We start from the raw sequence: 24,018 nt of genomic DNA on the forward strand, positions 1-24,018 counted from the left end.
TTCTGTGGTGTAAAAATAAATTGGATGGTGTGTAGTAGTATGTGAAGGTGCCAGCTGTGATTTGTGTATGGTTTGCCAGCTGTAGCAACACTAATCTAAAATGCTTTGTGAACCTGAAGTTAATGCTACTGCAGACTTGTGTCCAGATTCTTTCTGCCATTGGAGGACAGACTTCTTGTCAATTGAGGAACAGTCCTCATTTGACTTTTATGGGGCCCCTTTGAGGTTCTATAAAGCTACTTGGTCCTTTGGCATATCACCTGATCTCTAATCCTTTCTTGCCATCTTATTATCTATCCCCTATTTAAGTTTTGGCTAAAACCCCTTTTTAGGTTTCCCGGTCAGACTTGCTATAGAACTCTGACCCAGTTCTAGTTAAAGTGATACAGAAGGTTTACACAACTCACTTTCTGCTCCTTCTATTTCTACCAAAAGCCTGTTTATGTCGGAGGGTGCGATTGGGTAGTTTGTTAATCCAGCTAAGCTCCCAAATTCCTCTTAATGTAATTTCACAACGTAATGTATATTTAATTGATCTTGCGAGATAGCAGTTGGAAACTGGGTTGCCCAGAAATTACTTGTTGATTAAAAACACTACTCTAGCTAGTTTCTTGCTGGTGTCTTGGAAGACTTTTTAAAGCTAGGCATGTGCAGGAGATACTAGAGGCATTAGCCTAGATACCCAAAGCAAAGGCCCGGGGGGGGGGGGGGGGGGGGGGGGGGGGAGGGGGTGGATAGATTCTCAAATGAATTTTATCAGAAGTTGGTGCAACCTCTACTTCGGACTCTTAGTGAAACTGTCGAGGGGCATGGAACCTCCGTCCATAAGTGAATGAGACGTCTGTATGCTCCTAAAGCCAGGTTGGGATGAAAAGGATCCTGCGGCATACTGGCCAGTGTTGGAAGTGGGTAGCCTGGCCTAGGGCAAGACAAACATTTCAGAGGCACAGTGTTAAGGTTGCAGACCACCCAAGAGTAATCCACGCAATAGCACACAAAAACAACACTACACCAAATTTTAGAAAAATAAGTACTGCTTTATAAAAATAATTTCTTCTATTCTTTTATGCTTTAGAAGTTACAGTTCAGTACTTTATGATCACTCAGGTGAAATCCCAGTCCGCTAAAGTTTTGGAAGAGAAACTACTACTCACTATACGCAAGGGCGGATATCATCACAGTATTAGCATTCTTTTTAGCAGAGTCACTGGTATTAAGAATTCACATTACATTACTAAGATTTGGTATCAGTTAATTAGGCATAGTTTCTAAATATGACTTATACTCTACAACTGGTCTCAGCAATAGAAGTAATACGCTTAAGTTACTAGGCAAGTTGTTAATTAATTCCAATAGCCTATTTCAGTTAAATATGAAAATTAGAGTCACTTTAACAGCTGCCCTTTCGTTACATTAATCAGGTTTCAAATTCACTATACTTTTTCATTCAGACATAAAATCTGTGACTTCCCCAAAGATTAACAACTTAACCACTTTTCTTGGCTTCAAAAGAGCACATCACAGCACAGTAGCCTCCAAAGGAAGAAGTTTCTATTCTTTACTAGAGACAGTTAACTCCTTTGCCCTCTTTACCACAGAACCAGAAGAATTGGTAAGCCTTTCGCACTTTAGTGGTTTTTGAATAACTCCCCTCTCAGAACTGATAAAGAAAAAGAGGGGGAAGAAGTGACAAGAAGTCGTTTCAGTCATTAAGGAGGGAACGAACCAGCTTTGTGGAACTTGTCTTAAGGATCCCTCGTGAAAATCTGGTTGGTCAACTGTAGGTTTAGATTTCCCCTGGGGTTACTAAGGCCTCCAACGACCCCCTTCACCACCTCCTTACTTCTGTTTGGTTGGGCCCTGTTCTCACAGGCCTGCAGTTATGTCCAGCCAGCGTGGGTATTACCAGCCTGCAGCAGCGCTTATTGAGGGACTTCACCCCTCCTCGTCTGCGCAGCTCCGCTCCTCCTCGTTGGAGCTTCGGCAGAGGGAGAGGCTTCCCGAGGGTAGAAGCGATGGGGCTCGCTTCCCGCCCACTCCCTCGGAGAGTTCTCCTCAGGTGCTTCCCGTCGCGTCTCCTTCAGTGGTGCCACCGCGCATGCGCGGGTGATCAGTGTACCTATCCCGGAGTCTGCTCCAGCCACACTACCGCGATCAGCGGCTTCTCCTCGGGCCTGCTCCCTCCAAGGCCCCTCCTAGTAACGAGTAGTGGGTCCGCCTGGGCATGCGCGTTAGCGCTCAACTCTCCTCAGCCAGCCCTCGCACTCCAGGTCAGTGGCTCCACCACAACAACGCGGCCGGTGCCCCCGGGGTCCTGCACACAGCGAAAACAGCGCTGCCTCCTAGAACCCGGCACCCCTGTCCTTTCTCTGATTCTTGCGGGGAAATGGAGCTCTGACGACTGCGTGACGGGTAAGGACCCACAGAGTCACTTGGCTAATAGCCTGCTGTACATCCAGGGCGAGGGGGAATAAAACCAGATCTCTATCCTTTTCAGAGTCTCATTACCCCTCGGTGCTGGGCAGGGGTTGGGGTTGAAAAGCACCCTTTCATAAAGTCTCTCCCTCTGGGCAGAGGACTGCGCTCCGCAGCGCTGCAGTCTCCTTCTCCTTTTTACACCCCAGTATTTCTAAGCTAGGGGTCGGTCAGGCGCCCAGGGTCTCCCTGAATCCTTCACAGCGGGGACAAGACAAGGATCCCAAAGAAAGGGTAGAGAAGTGGATTTAATAGGCTGCTTCCCAGTCCAGGTGATCAACCCCTTCACTAATCTCTCCCCACCTCTCAAGATAGCCTGTCCTCCAGCTGACTCTCACAGGTAGACAAAAAAATAGTAAGGGTATGAGGGGCAAAAAGGGGACAAAATAAATAATAATGAGGAGGGACTGCGCAAAAAAAATCCAGACAGGTCTAACACGCGTCCCCCCCAGCTGAAAGTGGGGAGAACTACCCAACCCCTTGGGAGTCCTCATCACTAAGGCGGAAATACCTGGAGAGACCGTCTGCATTGGCATGGTCCACTCCAGGCCGATGTTCCACCCGGAAGTCCATTCCCTGTAGGGAGATGGACCACCTCAACAGCTTGGGATTTTCCCCCTTCATTTGCATCAGCCAACGAAGGGGGCGGTGGTCAGTCTGAACCAGGAAGTGCGAGCCAAAGAGGTATGGCCGCAGCTTCTTCAGAGCCCACACCACCGCAAAAGCTTCCCTCTCAATTGCACTCCACTTCTGTTCCCGGGGAAGCAGTCTCCTGGATAGGAAGACTACAGGCTGATCCAGGCCCTCTTCATTTAGTTGCGATAACACTGCCCCAATGCCATGTTCGGATGCATCTGTTTGAACAATGAACTCCTTGGAGAAATCGGGAGCCTTCAGGACCGGTGCTTCGCACATTGCCTGCTTCAACTTTTCAAAGGCTTGCTGACAAGCCTTTGTCCAAACTACCCGTCGAGGTTGTTTCCTAGAGGTGAGCTCTGTGAGGGGCGCTACAATAGTGCCATACCCCTTCACAAAGCGACGGTAGTAACCTGTGAGGCCCAGAAAAGCTCGGACCTCAGTTTGTGTCTTGGGGGGTTCCCAGGCCATGATTGCCTCAATTTTTGCCTGCAGGGGCTGCACTGACCCCCTACCCACCAAGTGTCCAAGGTACACAACCGACCCCTGCCCAATCTGGCATTTGCTGGCTTTGATGGTCAATCCAGCTTGTTTCAGCGCCTGGAGAACTGCTTGCAAATGTTGCAAGTGGTCCTCCCAACTGCTACTGAAGACAGCAATGTCATCCAGGTAAGCAGCCGAGAAACCCTCCATTCCAGAGAGGACCTGGTTCACCAGTCGCTGAAATGTGGCAGGAGCGTTCTTGAGACCAAAGGGCATCACACAGAACTGGAAGTGTCCCTCGGGCGTGGAAAAGGCTGACCTTTCCCTTGCTCCATCTGTCAAGGAGATCTGCCAGTACCCTGAAGTGAGGTCAAAGGTACTGAGGTATTGGGCAGCTCCTAGCCGGTCAATTAACTCATCCGCCCTGGGGATTGGATGAGCATCAGTTTTGGTAACTGAGTTCAGTCCTCGGTAATCCACACAGAACCTCAGTTCTGGTGTGGTGCCCGGTGGGGCGGCTTTTGGGACTAGCACCACTGGACTGGACCAAGGGCTGCTGGATGGTTCTATCACTCCTAGCTCCAACATCTTGGCAACTTCGCCATGGATGCTAGCCTTCAACTTGTCCGACAGCCTATAGGTCTTGGATTTCACGGGGGGGCTGTCTCCTGTGTCCACATCATGGGTACACAGGTGGGTTCTTCCTGGGACAAGGGAAAACAGTGAAGAGTACTGCCCCAATACCTGTCGGCAGTCCTCTCGTTGCTCGGGAGTGAGAGACGGGGAGAGAATCACTCCCTCCACCGACCCATCCTTCTCTTGACATGAAAAGAGGTCTGGGAGAGGCTCGCTTTCTGCTTCCTCAGCACCATCAGTCACCAACATCAGGATGACCTCTGGCCTCTCATGGTGGGGTTTGAGGCGATTGGCATGCAGCACCCGTAGGGGCTGCCGCGGGGTCTTAAGATCCACCAAGTAAGTGGCCTTACCCTTTTTCTCCAACACCTCAAATGGGCCTGTCCAACGATCCTGAAGGGCACTTAGCTCTCCAGGTTCCATCACCCAAACCTTCTGGCCAGGCTCCAACTCCACCGGGTGAGCATTTTGGTCGTACCATTCCTTCATGACTGCCTGACTGGCCTCTAAGTTGTCAGCAGCCTGCTTCCACAACTTGGCCATCTGGCTTCTGAAGGCTAACATGTAGCTCACCACATCCTGGGGAGGTTTTCTGGGAGACTTCTCCCATCCTTCCTTCACCAGGCTGAGAGGCCCACGCACCGGGTGCCCATACAACAATTCGAATGGGCTGAAGCCCACTCCTTTCTGTGGCACCTCTCTGTAGGAGAACAGTAAGCAAGGTAGGAGGATGTCCCACTTCCTCCGTAAGCTCTCTGGCAGACTTCTTATCATGCCCTTCAGGGTCTTATTGAACCTCTCAACCAGTCCATTGGACTGGGGGTGATAAGGAGTGGTGAACCGGTAGGTCACCCCACACTCCTTCCACATGGTCCGCATGTAAGCAGACAGGAAGTTAGTCCCCCTGTCAGACACAACCTCCTTCGGGAATCCTACCCTAGTAAAGATTCCCATCAGGGCCCTAGCTACCACAGGTGCAGTAACAGTCCTCAGAGGGATGGCCTCTGGGTACCGTGTGGCATGATCCACCAGAACCAGGATGAACCTGTGACCAGCTGTTGTTGGTGGATCTAATGGCCCTACAATGTCGATGCCCACCCTTTCAAAGGGGGTGCTAACGACAGGAAGTGGTTCCAGGGGAGCCTTTAGCTTCACCCCGGTCTTCCCACTGGCCTGGCAGGATACACATGTCCTACAGTATGTGTTGGACGCCACTTTCATCTGAGGCCAGTAAAAGTGGAGGACAAGCCGTGCAAAGGTCTTGTCCTGGCCTAAGTGTCCTGCCAGTGGTATCGCATGAGCCAATTCCAACAGAAAGGCTCGGTATTGCTGCGGGACCACCAAGGCCCTTGATGAGCCAGGTAGAGGAACCTTAGGTTCACTGTAGAGGAGGCCATCCTCCCAGTAGATATGGTGGTGTCCCGTAGCATCACCTGCTGCTTGGGCTTCAGCCTGACGCCTCAGTCCCTCAAGGGTAGGGCACTCCCTCTGCCCCCTACAGAATTCCTCTCTGGTAGGGCCTCCCTCCACATGCCATTCAGCAGGGATGGGCAAATCCTCCAGAGAGTCTACTTCCCCCTCCACGGACTCCTGGCCTACCACTGCAGGTGACCGATCTGTCACATGGGGCGTGGAAGCAGGAGCAGGCTGTCCCTGTCTCCGTTTCTGACCCTTTTTAGCAGCGGGTTGGGCCATTGTTCCAGGCTCCAACCCAGGCGAACTCCCTCTCCGGGCAGTCGCAGACCTTGTGCTGACACAGGCCCAGTTAGGTGTACCCAGCATCGCAGAATGCGTCCGGTATTCCACCTCTCTCCAAGTGTTGTGTTCCATGTCATTCCCCAACAAACAATCGACTGGCACGGCAGGGCTTACGGCAACTCGAAGTGAACCTGCAACCCCCTCCCACTCAAAGGGAACCTCAGCCACTGGATAGTGGCCCATTCTGCCGTCAGCCATCGCGGCGGGGTGGAGTACATTAGGAACAACCTGCTCTGGGGACACCAGCTGACTTCTCACCATAGTCATGCTGGCTCCTGTATCCCTCAGAGCCTCCCCTCTCTGGCCATTGATGGTAACCCATTGCCCATACTTTGTAGTATTTGGGGGCACCTGGATCTTTGGCACCATCTCCCGCTCTCCCAGGGACACTAAGGTGACACCCGCCCACTCACCCCCCTTATCTAAGGGCAACTCCTCCCCGAGCGCTACACTAGCTACTCCCGGTGACTTTCCTCCGGTGGGAGGGGGTGGTCTCTTTGGGCATCTGACATCTCCCTTATAATGTCCAACGCCACCGCATTCAAAACAGTGGGGAACCCTGGGCTGCTGGCTTTGGCCAGGATAAGGGTTCCGGGGCGGGTTTGCCCTAGGGGTGAAACCTGCTCCCTTCCCTTGGAAGTTATTTTGGGGACCTTTGGAGAACTCCTTCTTTTTATCTCCTCCCTCTTTCTTCTGGGGGGCGCCCTGTCCGGCTTTTTGAGAATCCCCTCCAGTCCCCTTGGAGGACACCCGGGTACTTGCCCAAGTGTCCGCCTCCTCTGCAAGCTTCCGGGGATCGGTCAGCTTGCTGTCCACCAGGTGTTGGCGCAACTCGGGAAAACATTTCTCGAGGAGGTGTTCTTTCAAAAATAGATTGTACAGCCCCTCATAGTCCTTTACCTCGCTGCCCTTGACCCAACCCTCTAAAGCTTTCTTGGCGTAGTCTAAAAAGTCTACCCAATTCTGGGTACTCATTTTGTGACTTCCCCTGAATTTTTGTCTGTACCTTTCAGGGGTAAGTCCAAACTTTTTCACCAGTGCCACCTTCATGACAGGGTAGTGGGTTTGCTCATCCTGCTCCAGAGCCAACAAGGTGTCTCTGCCAGCAGGTGGCATGTATTTATACAGCCCACCTCCCCAATGGGTTTCCAGGATCCCGTGAGCCCTTAAAGAAACCTCATAAGCGGCCAGCCATTTGGCAATGTCATCACCTGGCGTGTAACTAGCAATTACATCTTTGGGTAGGTAGGGTCTAGATTCCCTGGTGTCTACTTTCTTTTCGCTGCCACCATTGTCTGGAGTGGGAGGCCTTTGTATTAGGACCTGTAGGTCCATCTCCTTGAGGGTTCGCTCATGAGCTAACCTCCTTTCCTCCCTTTGCATATCCATCCTAGCTAACTCCAGCCTCATTCTCCTCTCCTCCCTCCTATCTTCCAGCTCGGCTTCGGTTAAACCCCTGTCTGAGACGCTGCTGCTTGCCCTTGAAGGTATCCTGGGACCTGTCAAAAGATTCCCTCTCCCCACTTGGTTCAGCGATGCAGCCTCAGTAACAGTGTCCCCTTCACCCACTTCAGTTTCTGGTTCCTCCCTCAAACGAGCTTCCACCCATGCCCTTATGCTTGTCAGCAACTCTCCTTTCTTGGCACCTTTGTTAAAAAATACCCCTTTCTGCTGACACCAATCCCTGAGTTGGGCCACAGTATTGGCTTCCAGCTCCTTAAGATTCACCTCCATCTTTGCCATGGAATGTAATTACTCGCAGGAGAAAACCACGAAGTGATCTGAGGTTAACCTCCACCCACCACCAGAAATAAATTTAGAAAAAAACAAAAATGTAAATTAGGAGGGCCGCAAGGAGAAAACTCCTGGTGTAGGTTTAGTGTATTGCGTTGAATTACTAGTGAGTAGCTGCAACCAAGTCAGTGATCCCACCGCTAGGCACCAAATGTTGGAAGTGGGTAGCCTGGCCTAGGGCAAGACAAACATTTCAGAGGCACAGTGTTAAGGTTGCAGACCACCCAAGAGTAAATCCACGCAATAGCACACAAAAACAACACTACACCAAATTTTAGAAAAATAAGTACTGCTTTATAAAAATAATTTCTTCTATTCTTTTATGCTTTAGAAGTTACAGTTCAGTACTTTATGATCACTCAGGTGAAATCCCAGTCCGCTAAAGTTTTGGAAGAGAAACTACTACTCACTATACGCAAGGGCGGATATCATCACAGTATTAGCATTCTTTTTAGCAGAGTCACTGGTATTAAGAATTCACATTACATTACTAAGATTTGGTATCAGTTAATTAGGCATAGTTTCTAAATATGACTTATACTCTACAACTGGTCTCAGCAATAGAAGTAATACGCTTAAGTTACTAGGCAAGTTGTTAATTAATTCCAATAGCCTATTTCAGTTAAATATGAAAATTAGAGTCACTTTAACAGCTGCCCTTTCGTTACATTAATCAGGTTTCAAATTCACTATACTTTTTCATTCAGACATAAAATCTGTGACTTCCCCAAAGATTAACAACTTAACCACTTTTCTTGGCTTCAAAAGAGCACATCACAGCACAGTAGCCTCCAAAGGAAGAAGTTTCTATTCTTTACTAGAGACAGTTAACTCCTTTGCCCTCTTTACCACAGAACCAGAAGAATTGGTAAGCCTTTCGCACTTTAGTGGTTTTTGAATAACTCCCCTCTCAGAACTGATAAAGAAAAAGAGGGGGAAGAAGTGACAAGAAGTCGTTTCAGTCATTAAGGAGGGAACGAACCAGCTTTGTGGAACTTGTCTTAAGGATCCCTCGTGAAAATCTGGTTGGTCAACTGTAGGTTTAGATTTCCCCTGGGGTTACTAAGGCCTCCAACGACCCCCTTCACCACCTCCTTACTTCTGTTTGGTTGGGCCCTGTTCTCACAGGCCTGCAGTTATGTCCAGCCAGCGTGGGTATTACCAGCCTGCAGCAGCGCTTATTGAGGGACTTCACCCCTCCTCGTCTGCGCAGCTCCGCTCCTCCTCGTTGGAGCTTCGGCAGAGGGAGAGGCTTCCCGAGGGTAGAAGCGATGGGGCTCGCTTCCCGCCCACTCCCTCGGAGAGTTCTCCTCAGGTGCTTCCCGTCGCGTCTCCTTCAGTGGTGCCACCGCGCATGCGCGGGTGATCAGTGTACCTATCCCGGAGTCTGCTCCAGCCACACTACCGCGATCAGCGGCTTCTCCTCGGGCCTGCTCCCTCCAAGGCCCCTCCTAGTAACGAGTAGTGGGTCCGCCTGGGCATGCGCGTTAGCGCTCAACTCTCCTCAGCCAGCCCTCGCACTCCAGGTCAGTGGCTCCACCACAACAACGCGGCCGGTGCCCCCGGGGTCCTGCACACAGCGAAAACAGCGCTGCCTCCTAGAACCCGGCACCCCTGTCCTTTCTCTGATTCTTGCGGGGAAATGGAGCTCTGACGACTGCGTGACGGGTAAGGACCCACAGAGTCACTTGGCTAATAGCCTGCTGTACATCCAGGGCGAGGGGGAATAAAACCAGATCTCTATCCTTTTCAGAGTCTCATTACCCCTCGGTGCTGGGCAGGGGTTGGGGTTGAAAAGCACCCTTTCATAAAGTCTCTCCCTCTGGGCAGAGGACTGCGCTCCGCAGCGCTGCAGTCTCCTTCTCCTTTTTACACCCCAGTATTTCTAAGCTAGGGGTCGGTCAGGCGCCCAGGGTCTCCCTGAATCCTTCACAGCGGGGACAAGACAAGGATCCCAAAGAAAGGGTAGAGAAGTGGATTTAATAGGCTGCTTCCCAGTCCAGGTGATCAACCCCTTCACTAATCTCTCCCCACCTCTCAAGATAGCCTGTCCTCCAGCTGACTCTCACAGGTAGACAAAAAAATAGTAAGGGTATGAGGGGCAAAAAGGGGACAAAATAAATAATAATGAGGAGGGACTGCGCAAAAAAAATCCAGACAGGTCTAACAGCCAGTTAGTGATAAATACAGATGTCCACATTTTATGTAATATATTCACCAAATGTCTGGTTCCGCATATAACCTACCTTGCCCATGAACCCCAAGGCAGGTTTATTCTGGGTCGCAGCACTGCTATGAAAATCCTACGTTTGGTTCATATTATAAAAGAGATGCAAAACGATACGGATAAGGCACTGGTATCCATAGATCTCAAAAGCTTTCGATACAGTGGATTGGGGATAACTTCAGGAAGTGCTAAGTGATGGTGTTCGGCCCACAAATTCATAGATGGATACACATCCTTTACACGGAGCAGAATGTCCGGGTATGGCTGGGAAAGAGTAGGTCCGCTAAATGGGTGTTGGAACGTGGCACTCGTCAAGGCTGCCCCCAATCACTTTTGTTGTTTGCCCTGGCCATTGAGGCTATGGCGATGAGTCAGGAGAGATCTACCCACCTGGTATAGCTTTATAAATGGGCGGGTGCAGCCAGAAGGTCTGCCTGCAATTCTCATGGAGGGTGCTGGAGCCTCTGCCAATCTCCCATATATTAATCATACAGTGTACATCTGGCAGAGGTACGTGGAGCGTGTGCTTAAACATGCGCCATTTCATTGGGAATTGGACCTTTGGATTCTGGCACCAGTGCAAAAAATGCTAGGAAATGCTATATCAGGCCTGGAGAGATGGATACCAGGTACTGGCAGATCTGCATAATGCAAAAATGTATATACAGGTCTTATGGAACTCTTAAAAGTGACATGGCCTTCGGATCCACAAGCCCCGGAAGTTACTGAACACTAGATATATTGCTCACATGTGGGAGCGGGCGGCGCTTGGGGTGTTACTGTACATGGCCATGAGGGTGGACACAAAGACTCCTCCCCTCAGGGTACGGGCAGCATGGAATGAAGATATGCGGGTTTCCCTGGCGGATGGGGCATGGAAGGGGGCCTGCTCTTTAACACGGGTCATATCCTGTAACACACATCTAAAACGTATACATTATAATTTCTTGCATTGGGTATATATGACTCCAGTTAATCGCATTGACCCAGGTCGCACTCATGGGTGCCCCAGGTGTTACTAGCAGCAAGCTGGCTTCATGCATTTGGAGTGGGCGTGTAGAGGTGAGTGCGTACTGGGAATGAGTGGTTGAGAGTGCATGTGGGTATTGGTATATGGATCAAAGTTTGCCCTTTACATGGTTTGCTGGGGCAGGTTCCGAGACCCGAAAAGAAAAAAATGGCATATAAATTGCGGCAGCTGTTCATCGCTCTGGCCTGAAGATGGGTAGCTTTAGTACGGATGAGTAGTCTCGCTCCAACAATAGAAAGCTGGTTGAGAGATGTTCAGGAATAGTCCTTGCCAGAAGAGATACATATGAAGGAGTGTAGAAAGAATGAAAAGTTGGAGGAAGGTGTAGGCGAATATAGAGGACTGTGTACGGAGGATGTAGACCTGCATAGCAAAACTAGTACAAGTGACAGTGAGTAAAATGTTATAACCTAAGTTGTACCTGAATACGGTTGAAACTGCCTATATGGAATGAGTTAGTTGTGCAAGTATACGAATACAGAACCTGTAAAAACACAAGTTGATAATGCCATTTGTCCCTGATATCTCTAAATGGAAACCATAAGTATTGATTATATGTTGAAACTGATTGTGCCGTCTTGTATTGCTGCCCCCTCTCCTAGCGTATGCCCCCAGAAGATTAACCTCCGTGCTCTGCCTGACGCTCTACCTCAGGGCTGCCCAATTTTGGGTTCTAAGCTCTCTGAAGCGGTGCAGTGTTCACTCCTGGATTGGTGGGGGGGGGGGGCTGAGTCCACTGGGAACCCGGGTACCAGCTGCAAAAATCGCACTTCTCCTTCGAAGCCATGGTTTTCACATGCTCTCAGGAAAATGAAGTTGGGCTGCAAAAAACTGGAGCGTTGTTGGAGATGTGTCTACTGTCCAACTGCCAAGATGGCTCTCCGCGCAGCCCAGAGAGAATACTATGCTGCCATTAGGACGGCTAAAGGCAATTACTACGCAGGCAGGATTTCTAAGGCCAATAACAATGGCAAGCAAATCTTTGCTATCGTTAAGAGCTTTCTCTCCCCCTGCGCTTAACAACCAACGCTGCCAGCCTCTGAACAGTGGTGCGAGGACCTGTCCTTTGTTGATAAAATAGCGAGGATTCAGGATTACGTGCGCACAGCCAGTCTCAATCCGAGGAATATCTCCTTGCCAACACTGTCTTCCCCCCTAGGCCCCTCACCTATCAGTTTAGGGATTTTTTACCCCCAGATGAAGCAGATATCCTGGCTGTCCTGAAATCCATGAAGTCTCGGTCTCCCACCGATCCCTGTCCTGCTCGTGTGTTAGGAGGGGTGGCGGAGGTGGTTTGTTCCGAGGTTACTGAGATTATTAATCTCCCCTTCCTGACAGCCTCCGTTCTCATCTGCTGGAAGCAGGCCAAACTTCTGCTGCTTCAAAAAAAAAAAAAAAAATTAGGATTGGATCCCTCTGTTCCATCTAACGACCGGCCCATTTCCTTGTTGCCAGCATTGGCCAAAGTCTGTGAAAAGATGGCATTTTGCCAGTTGGATGCCTTTGTGGAGGCCTCCCATGCTTTGCACCCAGCTCAATCTGGGTTTTGTGCTGCTTATAGTACCGAAGCAGCTCTGGTTGAAATGTCAGAGTGCCTGGACTGAGGCGGCAGAGCGGCTCTGATTTTGTTGGAACTCTCTGCCGCCTTCGACACGGTATCCCATCAGCTCCTTCTCACCGGCTGTCTTCCATTGGCATTACCGGCTCTGCTCTGGAGTGGCTGACATCTTTCCTGGATAATCGGACCCAGCAGGTGTGGATACCTCCCTATTCGTCCTCGGCCACGCTACTAACCACTGGGGTACCTCAGAGGTCTACTCTAAGCCCCCTGTTTAACATTTATCTGACCCCCTCTGATTTTTTTGGGCTGAACTGGGCGCAGAAATTATAGCCTATACTGATGATACCCAGCTACTATTTACCTGGCCGGGCGATGACCTGGATACTCAGAAATTCTCCTCTATGAACAGTTGCCTACCAATTTTAGAGAACTACTGTGGCCATCTGATGTTCCCTGCCCCCATTCTACGGAAAACCCAGCAAAAAATCCGGGAGTGTGGTTTGGGGAAAATCTTAAATTTTGCAGCGTGGATCTTTCTGGATTCACTATGCTGTGCATATTCTGCAATCTGGTGGTTGGGTCCGGAATCTTAGTCGTTTTTTTTTTTTTTTTTTTGTCGTAGCCCAGGTGGGCGTCTACGTCCCACCATTTGGTGTACCTTCGGTGACGGCGTGCGGAAGCTACCACCCTTGGGGCGCCATTTTCAGATTCTTTTTTCCGCCGTTGGGTCTGGATCGTCGCGTGAAGCTCCAGAAGTTTTGGAGGAGAAAAGGAGGAAATACAGCAACTCTTCGGTAAAGACCGGAGAAGATCGGGAGAAGAGGACCATCAGAGAAGAGACGACTAAGAAAGGAAAGAACTTCAAGATCTTCGACTTTCTTGGAGGAATGCGCACACAGGGGGAGCGCAGAGATGTACAAGACACCCTTTAAATTCTGCAAAAACTGCCACCACAAGTTCGCGCAGAAGGACCAGCACCCGGTCTGCAACCTCTGCCTGCCAATCGACCATGAGAGCAGAGACTGCAACGCCTGCTCCGTCTTCAAGCGGAAGACACTCCGAGTTCAAGAGACAGAGGACAGCTCACCACACGATGCAGGGCAAGGGCCAGGCCCCGACGCTTTACGAACTGGGCCTTTCCACCGACGACTAGGACAACATCGTCGAAGGTCCAGATGACTTCACGGTCGCAGAGACCGATAAGAAAACGCCTGACAAGGTAGGAGTCTACGACCCCACAGGGTCTCGAAAGCCAGAGGCAGACTCTTGAAAGTCAGAGCCCAGAGCCTCGAAAGGAGCACCGGCGCCGAAAACTTCGACGACCGAAGCTGCATCCTCCGAAAGAGCCCAGCGGATCCTTCGAGAAGGACTCCCGGAGGCCGAAGACCAGCGAAAAGCAAAGGTCATCGAAGCAAGCCCCCGAAAAAGGGTCTTCGACTTCGAAGGAAAAGGAGCCGAAAAAAGTTTCAACGACGCCGCTGAAGAGAGCAGCCGAAACACTCGACGACTAGCAGGCCGCAGAGAAAGAAAAGAAGGCTCGCGGCCGAAATGGAGAACATCCTTCAAAGAAAGAAGGACTCCGATGAGAAGTTACAGGATCCCCTCGAAGCCGGCACTGACCGTCGCTGAGGTACAGGAGCACGAGGAGTTAGACGTCGAAGAGATGCCAAAAACTCCGGACCCCTCGGAGCACGAAGAGGAAGAAGACCTCTACTACACAGAAGGGGATTACGGGGAGCAGCAGTCAAGCTACGGCTCAGGTTCCTCGACGGCCCAAGACCAGGAATGGCAGAACATCGAGGCCGAAAACCCGGAGGAGGCTGTGGAGACATACCCGTCGAGGCCTTCGCCACTGGATGACATTGGGGCATACAATGAGGTGGTCAGGAAGGCGGCAGCAGCTTATGGAGTTAAGCTGGAAGAGGAGAAGCCAAAAGCAGATTTCCTGCTGGAAACATTGCTCCCCACACAGACAAGAAGCCAGTTCTTGCCCATGCTAAAGAGTATCACAGACCAGGGGAAGGAAGCCTTCAAGGACCCGGCTACATGCAGATCAGTAACGCCGAGGACTGAGAAGAAATACAAATTCTCCTCCCAGGACCCAGCTTACATCAAGGGATCCGTCACCGCAGATTCAATAATCGCTGCAACGGCCAGAAAAAGGGCAAACGTCCCAATCACATCTGGACCTCCACCTGACAAGGAAAGCGGGAGGATGGATCTAACTGGCAGGAAAATAGAGAGGAACGCCGCAACGCACTGGCGGATGGCGAACTCGAACGCCCTCCTGAATAGACATCAATACTAGCACTGGGATGAGATGGGACAATTGCTCAAGCACCTCCCGGAACAATACCGTGAGAGGGCATCTCACCTTGTGGAAGAGAGGAAAAACATCGCCAACTCGTGCCTGAAGACAGCCTTGGATGGGGCAGAAACATCCAGCAGACTGATGGCTATAGGCATCACAGAGAGAAGGCAAGCCTGGCTCAGGATCTCAGGCTTCAAGGCTGAGGTTCAGAACAACATCCTGAACACACCCTTCAACGGGGAAACACTATTCGGAACCCCAGTTGATGAGAAGCTCACCCAACTGAAGGACAACGAGACGGCAAGGTCCATGGGGGCCCTGCAATTCAGGGGGATGAGAAGGGGCACTCCTACACGGAGGCCAAACGGCAGGGGTGGAAACCAGCAAGGGCAATCTCACCAGGCATTCCACCAGGGCCAACAGAGTGACAACCAAAGTCACCAGAGCCAGCAGAGGCAAAACTGGAACTACCAGAGCAGGGGCCAGTCCTTTCGATCAAGAGGAAATGGAAGGGCCAGAGAAGGAGAGGCGGTGAACAACCCCCCTCTAAGTGACATCACATGGAAAAAGGTGCTCTCCCACTCGAACCCTCCGGGGGAGGAGCACGGGAAAACAGAGGGAGGGCTACACGGACAAGACACAAAGGAACATGTGACGCCAGTAGGAGGAAGATTGAGATTTTTTTCTCCAGGAGTGGAGAAAAATGACCACAGACAAGTGGATACTCAACATTATGCAGTTCGGATACTACATAGAGTTGGAAAAGAGACCACCAAACAGAAAACCAAAGAAAAGAGAGCACTCGGGAAGAGAGCTGCGATTACTCCAAGAGGAAGCTCAAGAACTCCTCAAAGCGGCCATCGAACGGGTTCCATTCAAAGAACGGAACAAGGGAGTGTACTCAAACTACTTCCTGGTGCCAAAAGTGGACGAAAAATGAACCAGTGTATGCTATGGTACCCTCAAAGACCTGCGTAGATTTTTTTTCCCTTGCTCCCGAGGGAGGCTAAAAAAACAGTGGCGGGTGCCCTTATTCTTTCTCGCCTAGATTACCCCAACGCCCGGTTTATTGGCATTCCTGCCTACCTGACCAACCGCCTTCAGATTATACAGAACGCCGTAGCTAGACTTCTCTTTAACATCTTGAAGGTCTAGAGTTCGGCAGCATCTGCGTAGTCTGCATTGGCTGCCAGTGGCCCAACTGGTATTGTTCAAGACCCTTGTCTTTTCTTACAGCCATTCCTGGTCAAGGGCCTCTCACAGCCATTCCTGGTCAAGGGCCTCTCTACCTGGGGCGACGCTTCATTATGCATCTACCTAACCGCCCTCTCAGGTCGGCTAACCAATGCCGGCTGGTTATGCCACGATTTCAGCGGGGATGGTTAGGGGGACAGTCTCTCTGTGAAAGCAGCTGTTGCATGGAATGCCCTCCCCGTGAAGCTCCGTGCCACTCAGGACCTCAATCTTTTTAATAAATCATTAAAAACATTTTTTTAAGATGACGCTGTAATTACCACTACCTACTGCCTTTCTGTGTGAGCCCGCACTAGAACACTTGAGTATTTGAGAGCGCTACAAAACTACCTCTAACGTAACATAACACTCTGTAATTGCTAAGGTTTTTATTTTTATTTAATTTAAAAACTAGGCATCTGCCCCTTTAATATAAGTGAGACTCCAGCAGTTCACCTTTTCATCGCAAAAGCATTTAATGGAATTACACAATTTTGTGAGGATTAAATTGGGTCTCCCAGCCCTTAAAATGTTGGAGCCATTCAGCACTAGATAAGATTGGAATCTAGTCTCTTGTAGTGCCCACTACACAAATAACCATTTCTCCCTTGCCAAACATTTTACTTGAAGTGCTGATTTTCCAGCATGATCACTTTTTGACTGATACCAAAGAAGCCTGAAAGGTGCTGTCAAAAACCTCCACCCTGAAGGACTCCCTATTATTCTGGAAGGTTGTTAACCAGCGTTTCTTTTCAGGGTATGAGAAACTTTCCAAATATGCAGTCATCCGAGTAGAGTCATTGGTTGCCCACTACAATGGTATTTTAAATCCATACAATGGAGCCTCTACCTTACAGGGATACGAGATAGTAAATGGAAGCTCTGAGCTGTATTCTAACCTTACTTACTATATAAAAGTCTGAGACTAAATCCATGCCCTCGTGGTGAGGCGGGGTAAGCGCCCAGATCGTATCCCTCTAGAATAGATCCTTTCAAAGATGACATTGCGCAGTGGGCCCTAATTCTGACAAATGCCTTTAAAGCTTTCATCAGGGGGAATCTTATACACTGGGAAGATAGCGAATGTGTCCCAATCTTCAAGAAGGTGGACCGCTATGATCCCTGCTGCTACTGAACTTTTACTTTCTAGAAGGCTCCCTCAAAGCCCTTGCAGGATTTTAGCAAGCAAACTGAAGGATTGGCTGGAGGAATCTGCCTCCTTATCCTGAGTCTAATACATGTTTCAGCCAGGTCTGGGGATAGTCGAGCAATGCTCAGCCAAGTACGTCAAGGCATAGGGCCTAACGTTTATAGATCTCTGTGTCTGTGTCACTCACTCACTCTGATAGGGGTGCGTGATGGCCCCCTTGTTTGTCATTTACATAAATGACCGCAAACTGAGCCTGAGCAACATCTCCCCAATGTGATATCAATGGCCCTACCCATTTTAATATACGCTGATGATGCGGTACTTATTTCAAGAACTGAAAATGGTTTGCAACTCCTTTTAGGCTGCTTTTATAGTGTTATTGGGGGGCTTGCTTTGCGTACCAATCTCAGCAAGTCCTTCACAAGGAGTGTTGCTCCAAACAATTTTAAAACCCGAAAATTTTACCTGGGTGGCACGGAAACTTACAATTTCAAGACTAAGTGCTTGGGCATCCCGCTTGACAAATTTTATTTTTGCACAGTCTATTTTCTTATGGGGTTATCCAGTCCAAAAGACCCGTGGAGGTGATTTCTCCTTGCCTGCTAGGGCAAAAACTGTTGTGCTAGATTAGCATGTATAAAAGTGCACAGCAGTAGTTTCGTATGGTGAACTGCAACAAATGATAGACCGAATGTTGAATGATTCAAACATTCTCCCCCAGTCCAAAGATCTGGGTTAAATCATCGTTCTTTTGCCCACTACGCCTCCCCAGGTTGGACCCAGCCATATGCAAATCAGTCTTGACCCTGTCCCTTATGGAGCGGGGATGTTGCAAGTGCACAAAGGTGTTGGCCCTCCTGAAAAGGCTGAGAACCAGTTCCTTAGACTCCTTGCAGTTCCGCAAGCCACCCCTTCTTTTATTTGCCACTCTCGTGGGTCTGTACCCCAGGAGGACAGGATTAAGTTGGAACCTCTGCTGCTCTGGGGCAAAATTTGGGGAAACTAAAGGGCGTCTGTCAAAAGAAGTTTTGGAACATGATCTCTCCACTGATCATGTTTTGGAGATCGCCCCCCCCTGGTGCTCCAGTGTTTGATATTTTATAGATTAACATGCTTTAGTTATTCTCGATCGTCCAAGTTGGAGTCTCCCAGTACCATAGTAAAGCAGTATGGATTTGTATCATAAGCTATTATGTCACCTTTAAAACATTTTTTTTAAATACATAACTAGCTTAATAGCCTATGTACTTTTTCTTTTTGAAAGGACCAAACTTTGATTATATTATTATAATCTAATAACTGAGCGGCAGCACGCTTTAGAACACAAAAACATAAGCAGAGTTGCTCAGATCTTCTACCGTATATCGTGGAAGGAGCTATGCTCGTGTTTTTTTCCTTTACAATTGAAGATTTCAGTCTAAACCGTGTAGAATTTTGCTCACACAGGCTGATCCTTCAACAAAAAGTGGGGCGTATTCCAAACTCTTACATAACCCATCAATAATTATATATGGTTTTATCTGCAGATGTGGAAATATGATTACTCTTGGAATGTTACCCTGGTCTTAAACCTCTTCTAGTTAACTTGCTGTTGCAAGTATTTGGATGGATGTTTTAATCACGTGCATAGTAGTATTTTGGAAGTTAGCGCATTTGTAGTAAACCACCTAACTAACCACTTATTTTCTTCTCATTTACAGCTGTATCGTTTGAGTTTGCATTGTGATTGGCCTGTAAAGTTGCCGAGAGGGTTGGACTAGTATCTCAGAAAGTGCCTGACACTAACCAAGCTGAGTTTCGTGTGGGAGCAACGGAAATAACTTTCTTTTCCTTTCGGTTGGAGTACCCATACAAATGGAATTTTGAAGTGACTTCTCAAAGAATGCACAAGAATGGATCGATCGCAAGATGTTCATCAATCCTAGCCTTGCTTGTTTCAACGTTTTTTTTTTTTTTTGTTTTTTTTTTTAATCTCCTGCAATGGTACTGACGTTTGCTTGCTTTGTAGGTTTATGATTTTTTTTTTGGGGCAGTATTCTTATATATTTTTTTGTTTCTGTAAGTTATAGTGAAATATTGCTACATTTAAATTTCGAATTTTTAAGGATCAAGTTAATGGTGTAGAACACTAATTAGTAATCATTCTTAACTGTATTCTGAATAAAGTGTAACATTGTGTAGCCTTTTGTATAAAAACGAAAATAGACAAATAGCAATGGTCCAATTGGTTTCCTTTATAAAATGCTTAAAATAAGCAAGTTGATTTATAATTTTTTTTATTATTTTAAGATGTCTGGTTAGGGGCCAGTAAAAACTGTTTTTGGAAGCTTTTATTGGACAGATTACCAGTTGCCTTTTTATCCCAAAGTTGTAGCCTGCTGCAATACAGATGCTTCATATAAAATGTCTCATATGAATTAAAGTGGACTTTTAATTCATTGTTGTGAGATTATTTGAAATGTGCGAATCCCACTTTTAAATATATATATTTTTTATAATAGTGTCAACACATCACCGAGGTCCTGCCAGAGCACAAGAAGGGAATCCAAGAATAAATGGGTCACTGCCTTTATGGATTTTTCCTCGAACTAGATTAATTTGAAATTCCATCGACTGAAAATGCGTATCTTAATGGAACATAGGCCCCCCCCACCATTTATACCATGGTCCAACCATCCTGCTGAAGTGCATTAACCTTGTTGAAACTAGCAACCATGCCACCAGAAAACATTTCACTAGTCCATTTTGCATCTTGGCGTCGAGCCCATTAACCTGTTTAATACAGAAAACTCCATAGCTGACTGCGCACCCAAATGCACCTTTCCTCATATTCCCCCGTGCTTCATCAGTGCTGCATTTATTGTCACTGTTTGGACAGGATTGATAATTGGAAGACTTAAGACGTGAAAGTTGTATATATGTTCTGTATTTTGTTGCGCTTCGCTGGTGGTTTTGAGTCTGTCATAGAATTATGGCCTTGAGTAGAAGAGCTGGCATGGGTGATATCTGTGCAGCCTCACGGATCTAATAAATGGCGGGTCTGCTACAGGTCCAAATAAGAACACATTTGATGCAAAAATGTACGCAGCTAGTTTCCAAGCTGGCTCCCCGCGATTCCTATTCTCATTGAGAAACCAATACATGCTCATTATCCAAACAACGGTCTTGACCCTGCTCCTCTGTTTTTGATGGGTAATGATTGTGTTTAAAGGTATGTAATCAGACCGAAGTTCCTGCTAGTTTCAGCGGTGATGTAGATTGCCCTCTAACCATTGGAAGAGGTTTATCCTGGGTACAGGTGTTATGGTGTACTTCTTGGAGGCCGTAGCTTATTAGCGAAGTCTGCGTGGGAGGCTGTCTGATGCTGTCTGATGCTGCTGTGGTTTTAGGCACAGTGGACGCAGTGAAATTTAGTATTTTGGGACGAAAGAAATTCCCCTTTTTTAGAAGATTACTAGAATAACTTGCTTTCACATTTTTTAAAGCCTTTCCTATATTGTGAATAACCTAGACAGTTTATAATTGTTGCGGACATTACACTGCTTGTAATGTTTTTGAACTTCTGCCTTACTAGGTGTTACAGTACACCAATCTGGATCCAAATCTGGTTCTGATTCTCTATTGCACACAAACCTGCAGTAATCGCATTAACCCACTGAGCTTTCCTATCAAAACAATGCATTACCACAAATTAGTTCAACTTGTGTTTTTATTCCCCATCAGGTCTACATTACATTTTCTAGCCTGTATCCTGCATGGTAAAGACAAACAAAGTTGCAAAAATTCTGATGCATACTCAACTGTAGAATGAAGATTTTTCACTTTAAAATACCCAACATGCACCTGACTAGATATGGAAAACATTTCTCTAGACATGCTCCTGTGTGATGCTAGGCTGACTCTGGATGTGATGGATTGGAGCCACATATAAGCGTTGCCCATGTACACTTATTTTCCTGTGCCTTCCAATTCGTATCTGGAGCTCCATTCCCAGTTTTTCAAAATATGTAGCAAAATCCAGTGTGCAAGGGAGCTAGTAACATCAGTCACAGGGCCTTGCGTAGTCCATAAACTAGCACTTGCAGTATGACTACAAGTACAGTCCATTCGCAACCTGTTGCCTCTGATCAGTTCCTCTACGAGAGCAGATATGCTGTAAGAGGCTCTCCCTCAGGGTGGTGACCAGCTTTGGTCTGAATCTGAGCGCCCTACCCCCCACATCCTCTTAACGAGTATTGAGGCACTTTGAAAACAAATATTCATACATGTGTAGCTGTAGATGCGTGTGTGGCTCCATAATCCTGTATCGGGTATTGGTCTTGGATGTTGAAAGTTTTTGTTTGAAGCATTTTAAGCCACGGGGTGTCCTTAGTTGGTAATGTACATGGGCATACCATTTTTACCTGCTTTTCCCAGCCAGCTGGTCCAAATGCGCACTGGCAAGGCTCCCACATTCTATTTGTTTCAAGTTCTATCGTTCGGTATCAAAACTCAAAATTAGGAGTGGCAAGTAGAACAGAGGACCGATGTGCCCCTTTAGAGGTAGGTTCCCATGCTCCTTGAGCTCCCTGTGCACTTTCTTTGTCTTATCTAGTGGCTTAGACAAATGAATCAGTGACCGTCCAGCAATGCCATTCTGTCCTTGGGCCAGTCACCACAGTGTCTGCATTGTGATCCTGAAAAAAAGGAAACTATTGTAGAGAATGCATGTGTTCTCCTGCTGCTAAACGTACTTTGTTACCAGATAGATGTGCTGGGCTCACATAAGAATGCAGTGACAGCTAGTGGTGGAAGCCCCAGACAGCTTTGGAGAACCAGCCCACTGGGTGCTGGTAAAGAGGATGTTAATTCTTCAGGTGCCTAACAGCCTCAACCTAGTTTGCAGATCATGGACTATCATTGGTGCTGACTAAGAATTCCTTGAAGGGGCTCTATTGACCTCAAAACAGCAGTGGTCCTCTCAGTTAATGCCCAGTGTAGTAAGTGGTCGAAGGTGAAACCCTCCATAAGTGGCGTGGCACAATAGGCTGATCGGCATGAGCAAAGGCATTGGAGCTGAATCAGGATCTGATGAATGGCACACACCCTCATTTGCATTCTAGTGCTGGAAAGCCCCAACACCCTTTGAAGCCTTAGCACTGCCATAGTCTATTCTAGGTTTTATCAAAGCCTGCATAGCAGTTTTCTTTGCTGGAAAGGACTGAGGCAGAAGTCTTTAAAGACCTCCTCCTAAAACATGCCCCCAGCCACACCCCACCCAACATTGTCACTTGAGGCTTATAAGACAGCCTATTGTCCGATTTAATTCCCAGATATTTCACTGAATGATTTTGGGGGAGGAGAATTATTTTGCCAGAAATCTGGAATCATCCCAAAGAGAATTTCTATTTTCTCTTCCTCGCATTTGAGTTGGGCAGTAGCTAACCAATGAAAGACAGCAGTCAGGCAAGATTGAATCTGTGCTGAGCTCTTTCCTTGGCTGGGTTTGAAAGAATAATTCACACTAAAGGAGGTGAGAGAGTAACACTCCTGCTCTGGACCCCCTGTCAATACTTTCATACACCTGGAGTAGGGTGTGATGAGAAGTCTATTTTTTGTGGTGGCATGTGTTGTATTAATACTGCCCTCACTTTCACAGTTTTATAACATGATAGGGCTGCTACCAAGCACCCCTGCACAGCCAATGCCTGGGGTGGAGCAATAGGGCGGGGGAAAACAACAGAAGTCAAAAGTTACTGGAAGTGAAGTGCAGTGTAGATTAAAATTAGCTTGGAGGTGTAGCTGTGCCCATACTTTATTCCTTGACCCTCCGGCCAGGATTAACAACGTGAAGGATGGTGGTGATTGGGAGATGTAATGTGCTCCTTACTGTCATCGTCTAGATGTTTCGGCTGGGTGTATGAGCCCCTCGTACAGGGACACACAGGCCTTCCTCAGGACTCTGCCGGGTCCACAGTATACAAGTGTATTTATCTCTCGCCTCATATTCCGAGATAGGAGGGTGTCAGAACCACTCGTTCTGGCTCCGTTCTCCCCTCAACTGTACTCTGTTGGTGTAGGAGTTTACCTCCTACCAATGCTAAAAAATAGGTGGCAAGGAGAGTTCCCGCTCCTCCTTGTAGTCGCACTTTCCTCAAGGTGGGTACTCCTCCCCTAGACTGCTCGTCTGCTCCTGCCGTGTAGGGACACATACACTTATATACACTCTGGGGGTCCAGAAATAAAGTATAGGCACAGTGACACATCTGAGCTAGTTTTATTTTGAAAGGCCAGTTCTTAAAAAGCTTGATAGAGGTGGATCATCATTCACACTCGTAGCTGGGCATCTGACATACAGCAGAGCCTTTACCAAGGAAGAGGCAGGCTTTCAAAGAGTATCTAAGCCAGACACCCCTTCGGAGCCCCTATCAGTGCCTTCAAAGCTACCAGCTATATATGCAGTTTATCCCTATACTGAAAGGACTTAAGTTTGCCCCAGAGACTTTTAGCAAGCCTGTTAAAGCTAGGGTAATTTCCTCCGGATTAGAGAAAGTTTTAGCGCTCTCCACCTCATCCAACCTCCATCCGCCATGTTTCCCCTGAGACTGGTGGTGCATACTGTCTGTAAACTGACCTCTGCCACAGATGATGCATGTCAGAGTAAGTGAATTGATTCAGCAGGCAAAAGGGTAGCCGTGATGGTAGCTACCCATTAGTTGAGTGCCAATTCTGTAGGTCTCTTTTG

At 48.0% G+C, this 24,018-nt stretch overlaps 1 protein-coding gene across 1 annotated transcript in view; it reads left to right on the forward strand.

Annotated features, from left to right (window-relative positions):
* Nucleotides 1-19,732, forward strand: part of CTNNB1 (catenin beta 1) — a 104,567-nt gene extending 84,835 nt beyond the window's left edge. The window contains exon 16 of the mRNA XM_078663526.1: nucleotides 18,995-19,732. The gene's annotated coding sequence lies outside the window, so the exon portion shown is untranslated. The remainder of the gene's footprint in view (nucleotides 1-18,994) is intronic.
* The last annotated feature ends 4,286 nt before the right edge of the window (nucleotides 19,733-24,018 follow it).

The sequence above is a fragment of the Lissotriton helveticus genome, chromosome 10 (genome assembly GCF_964261635.1).
Source record: "Lissotriton helveticus chromosome 10, aLisHel1.1, whole genome shotgun sequence".
Lineage (NCBI taxonomy): Eukaryota > Metazoa > Chordata > Amphibia > Caudata > Salamandridae > Lissotriton > Lissotriton helveticus.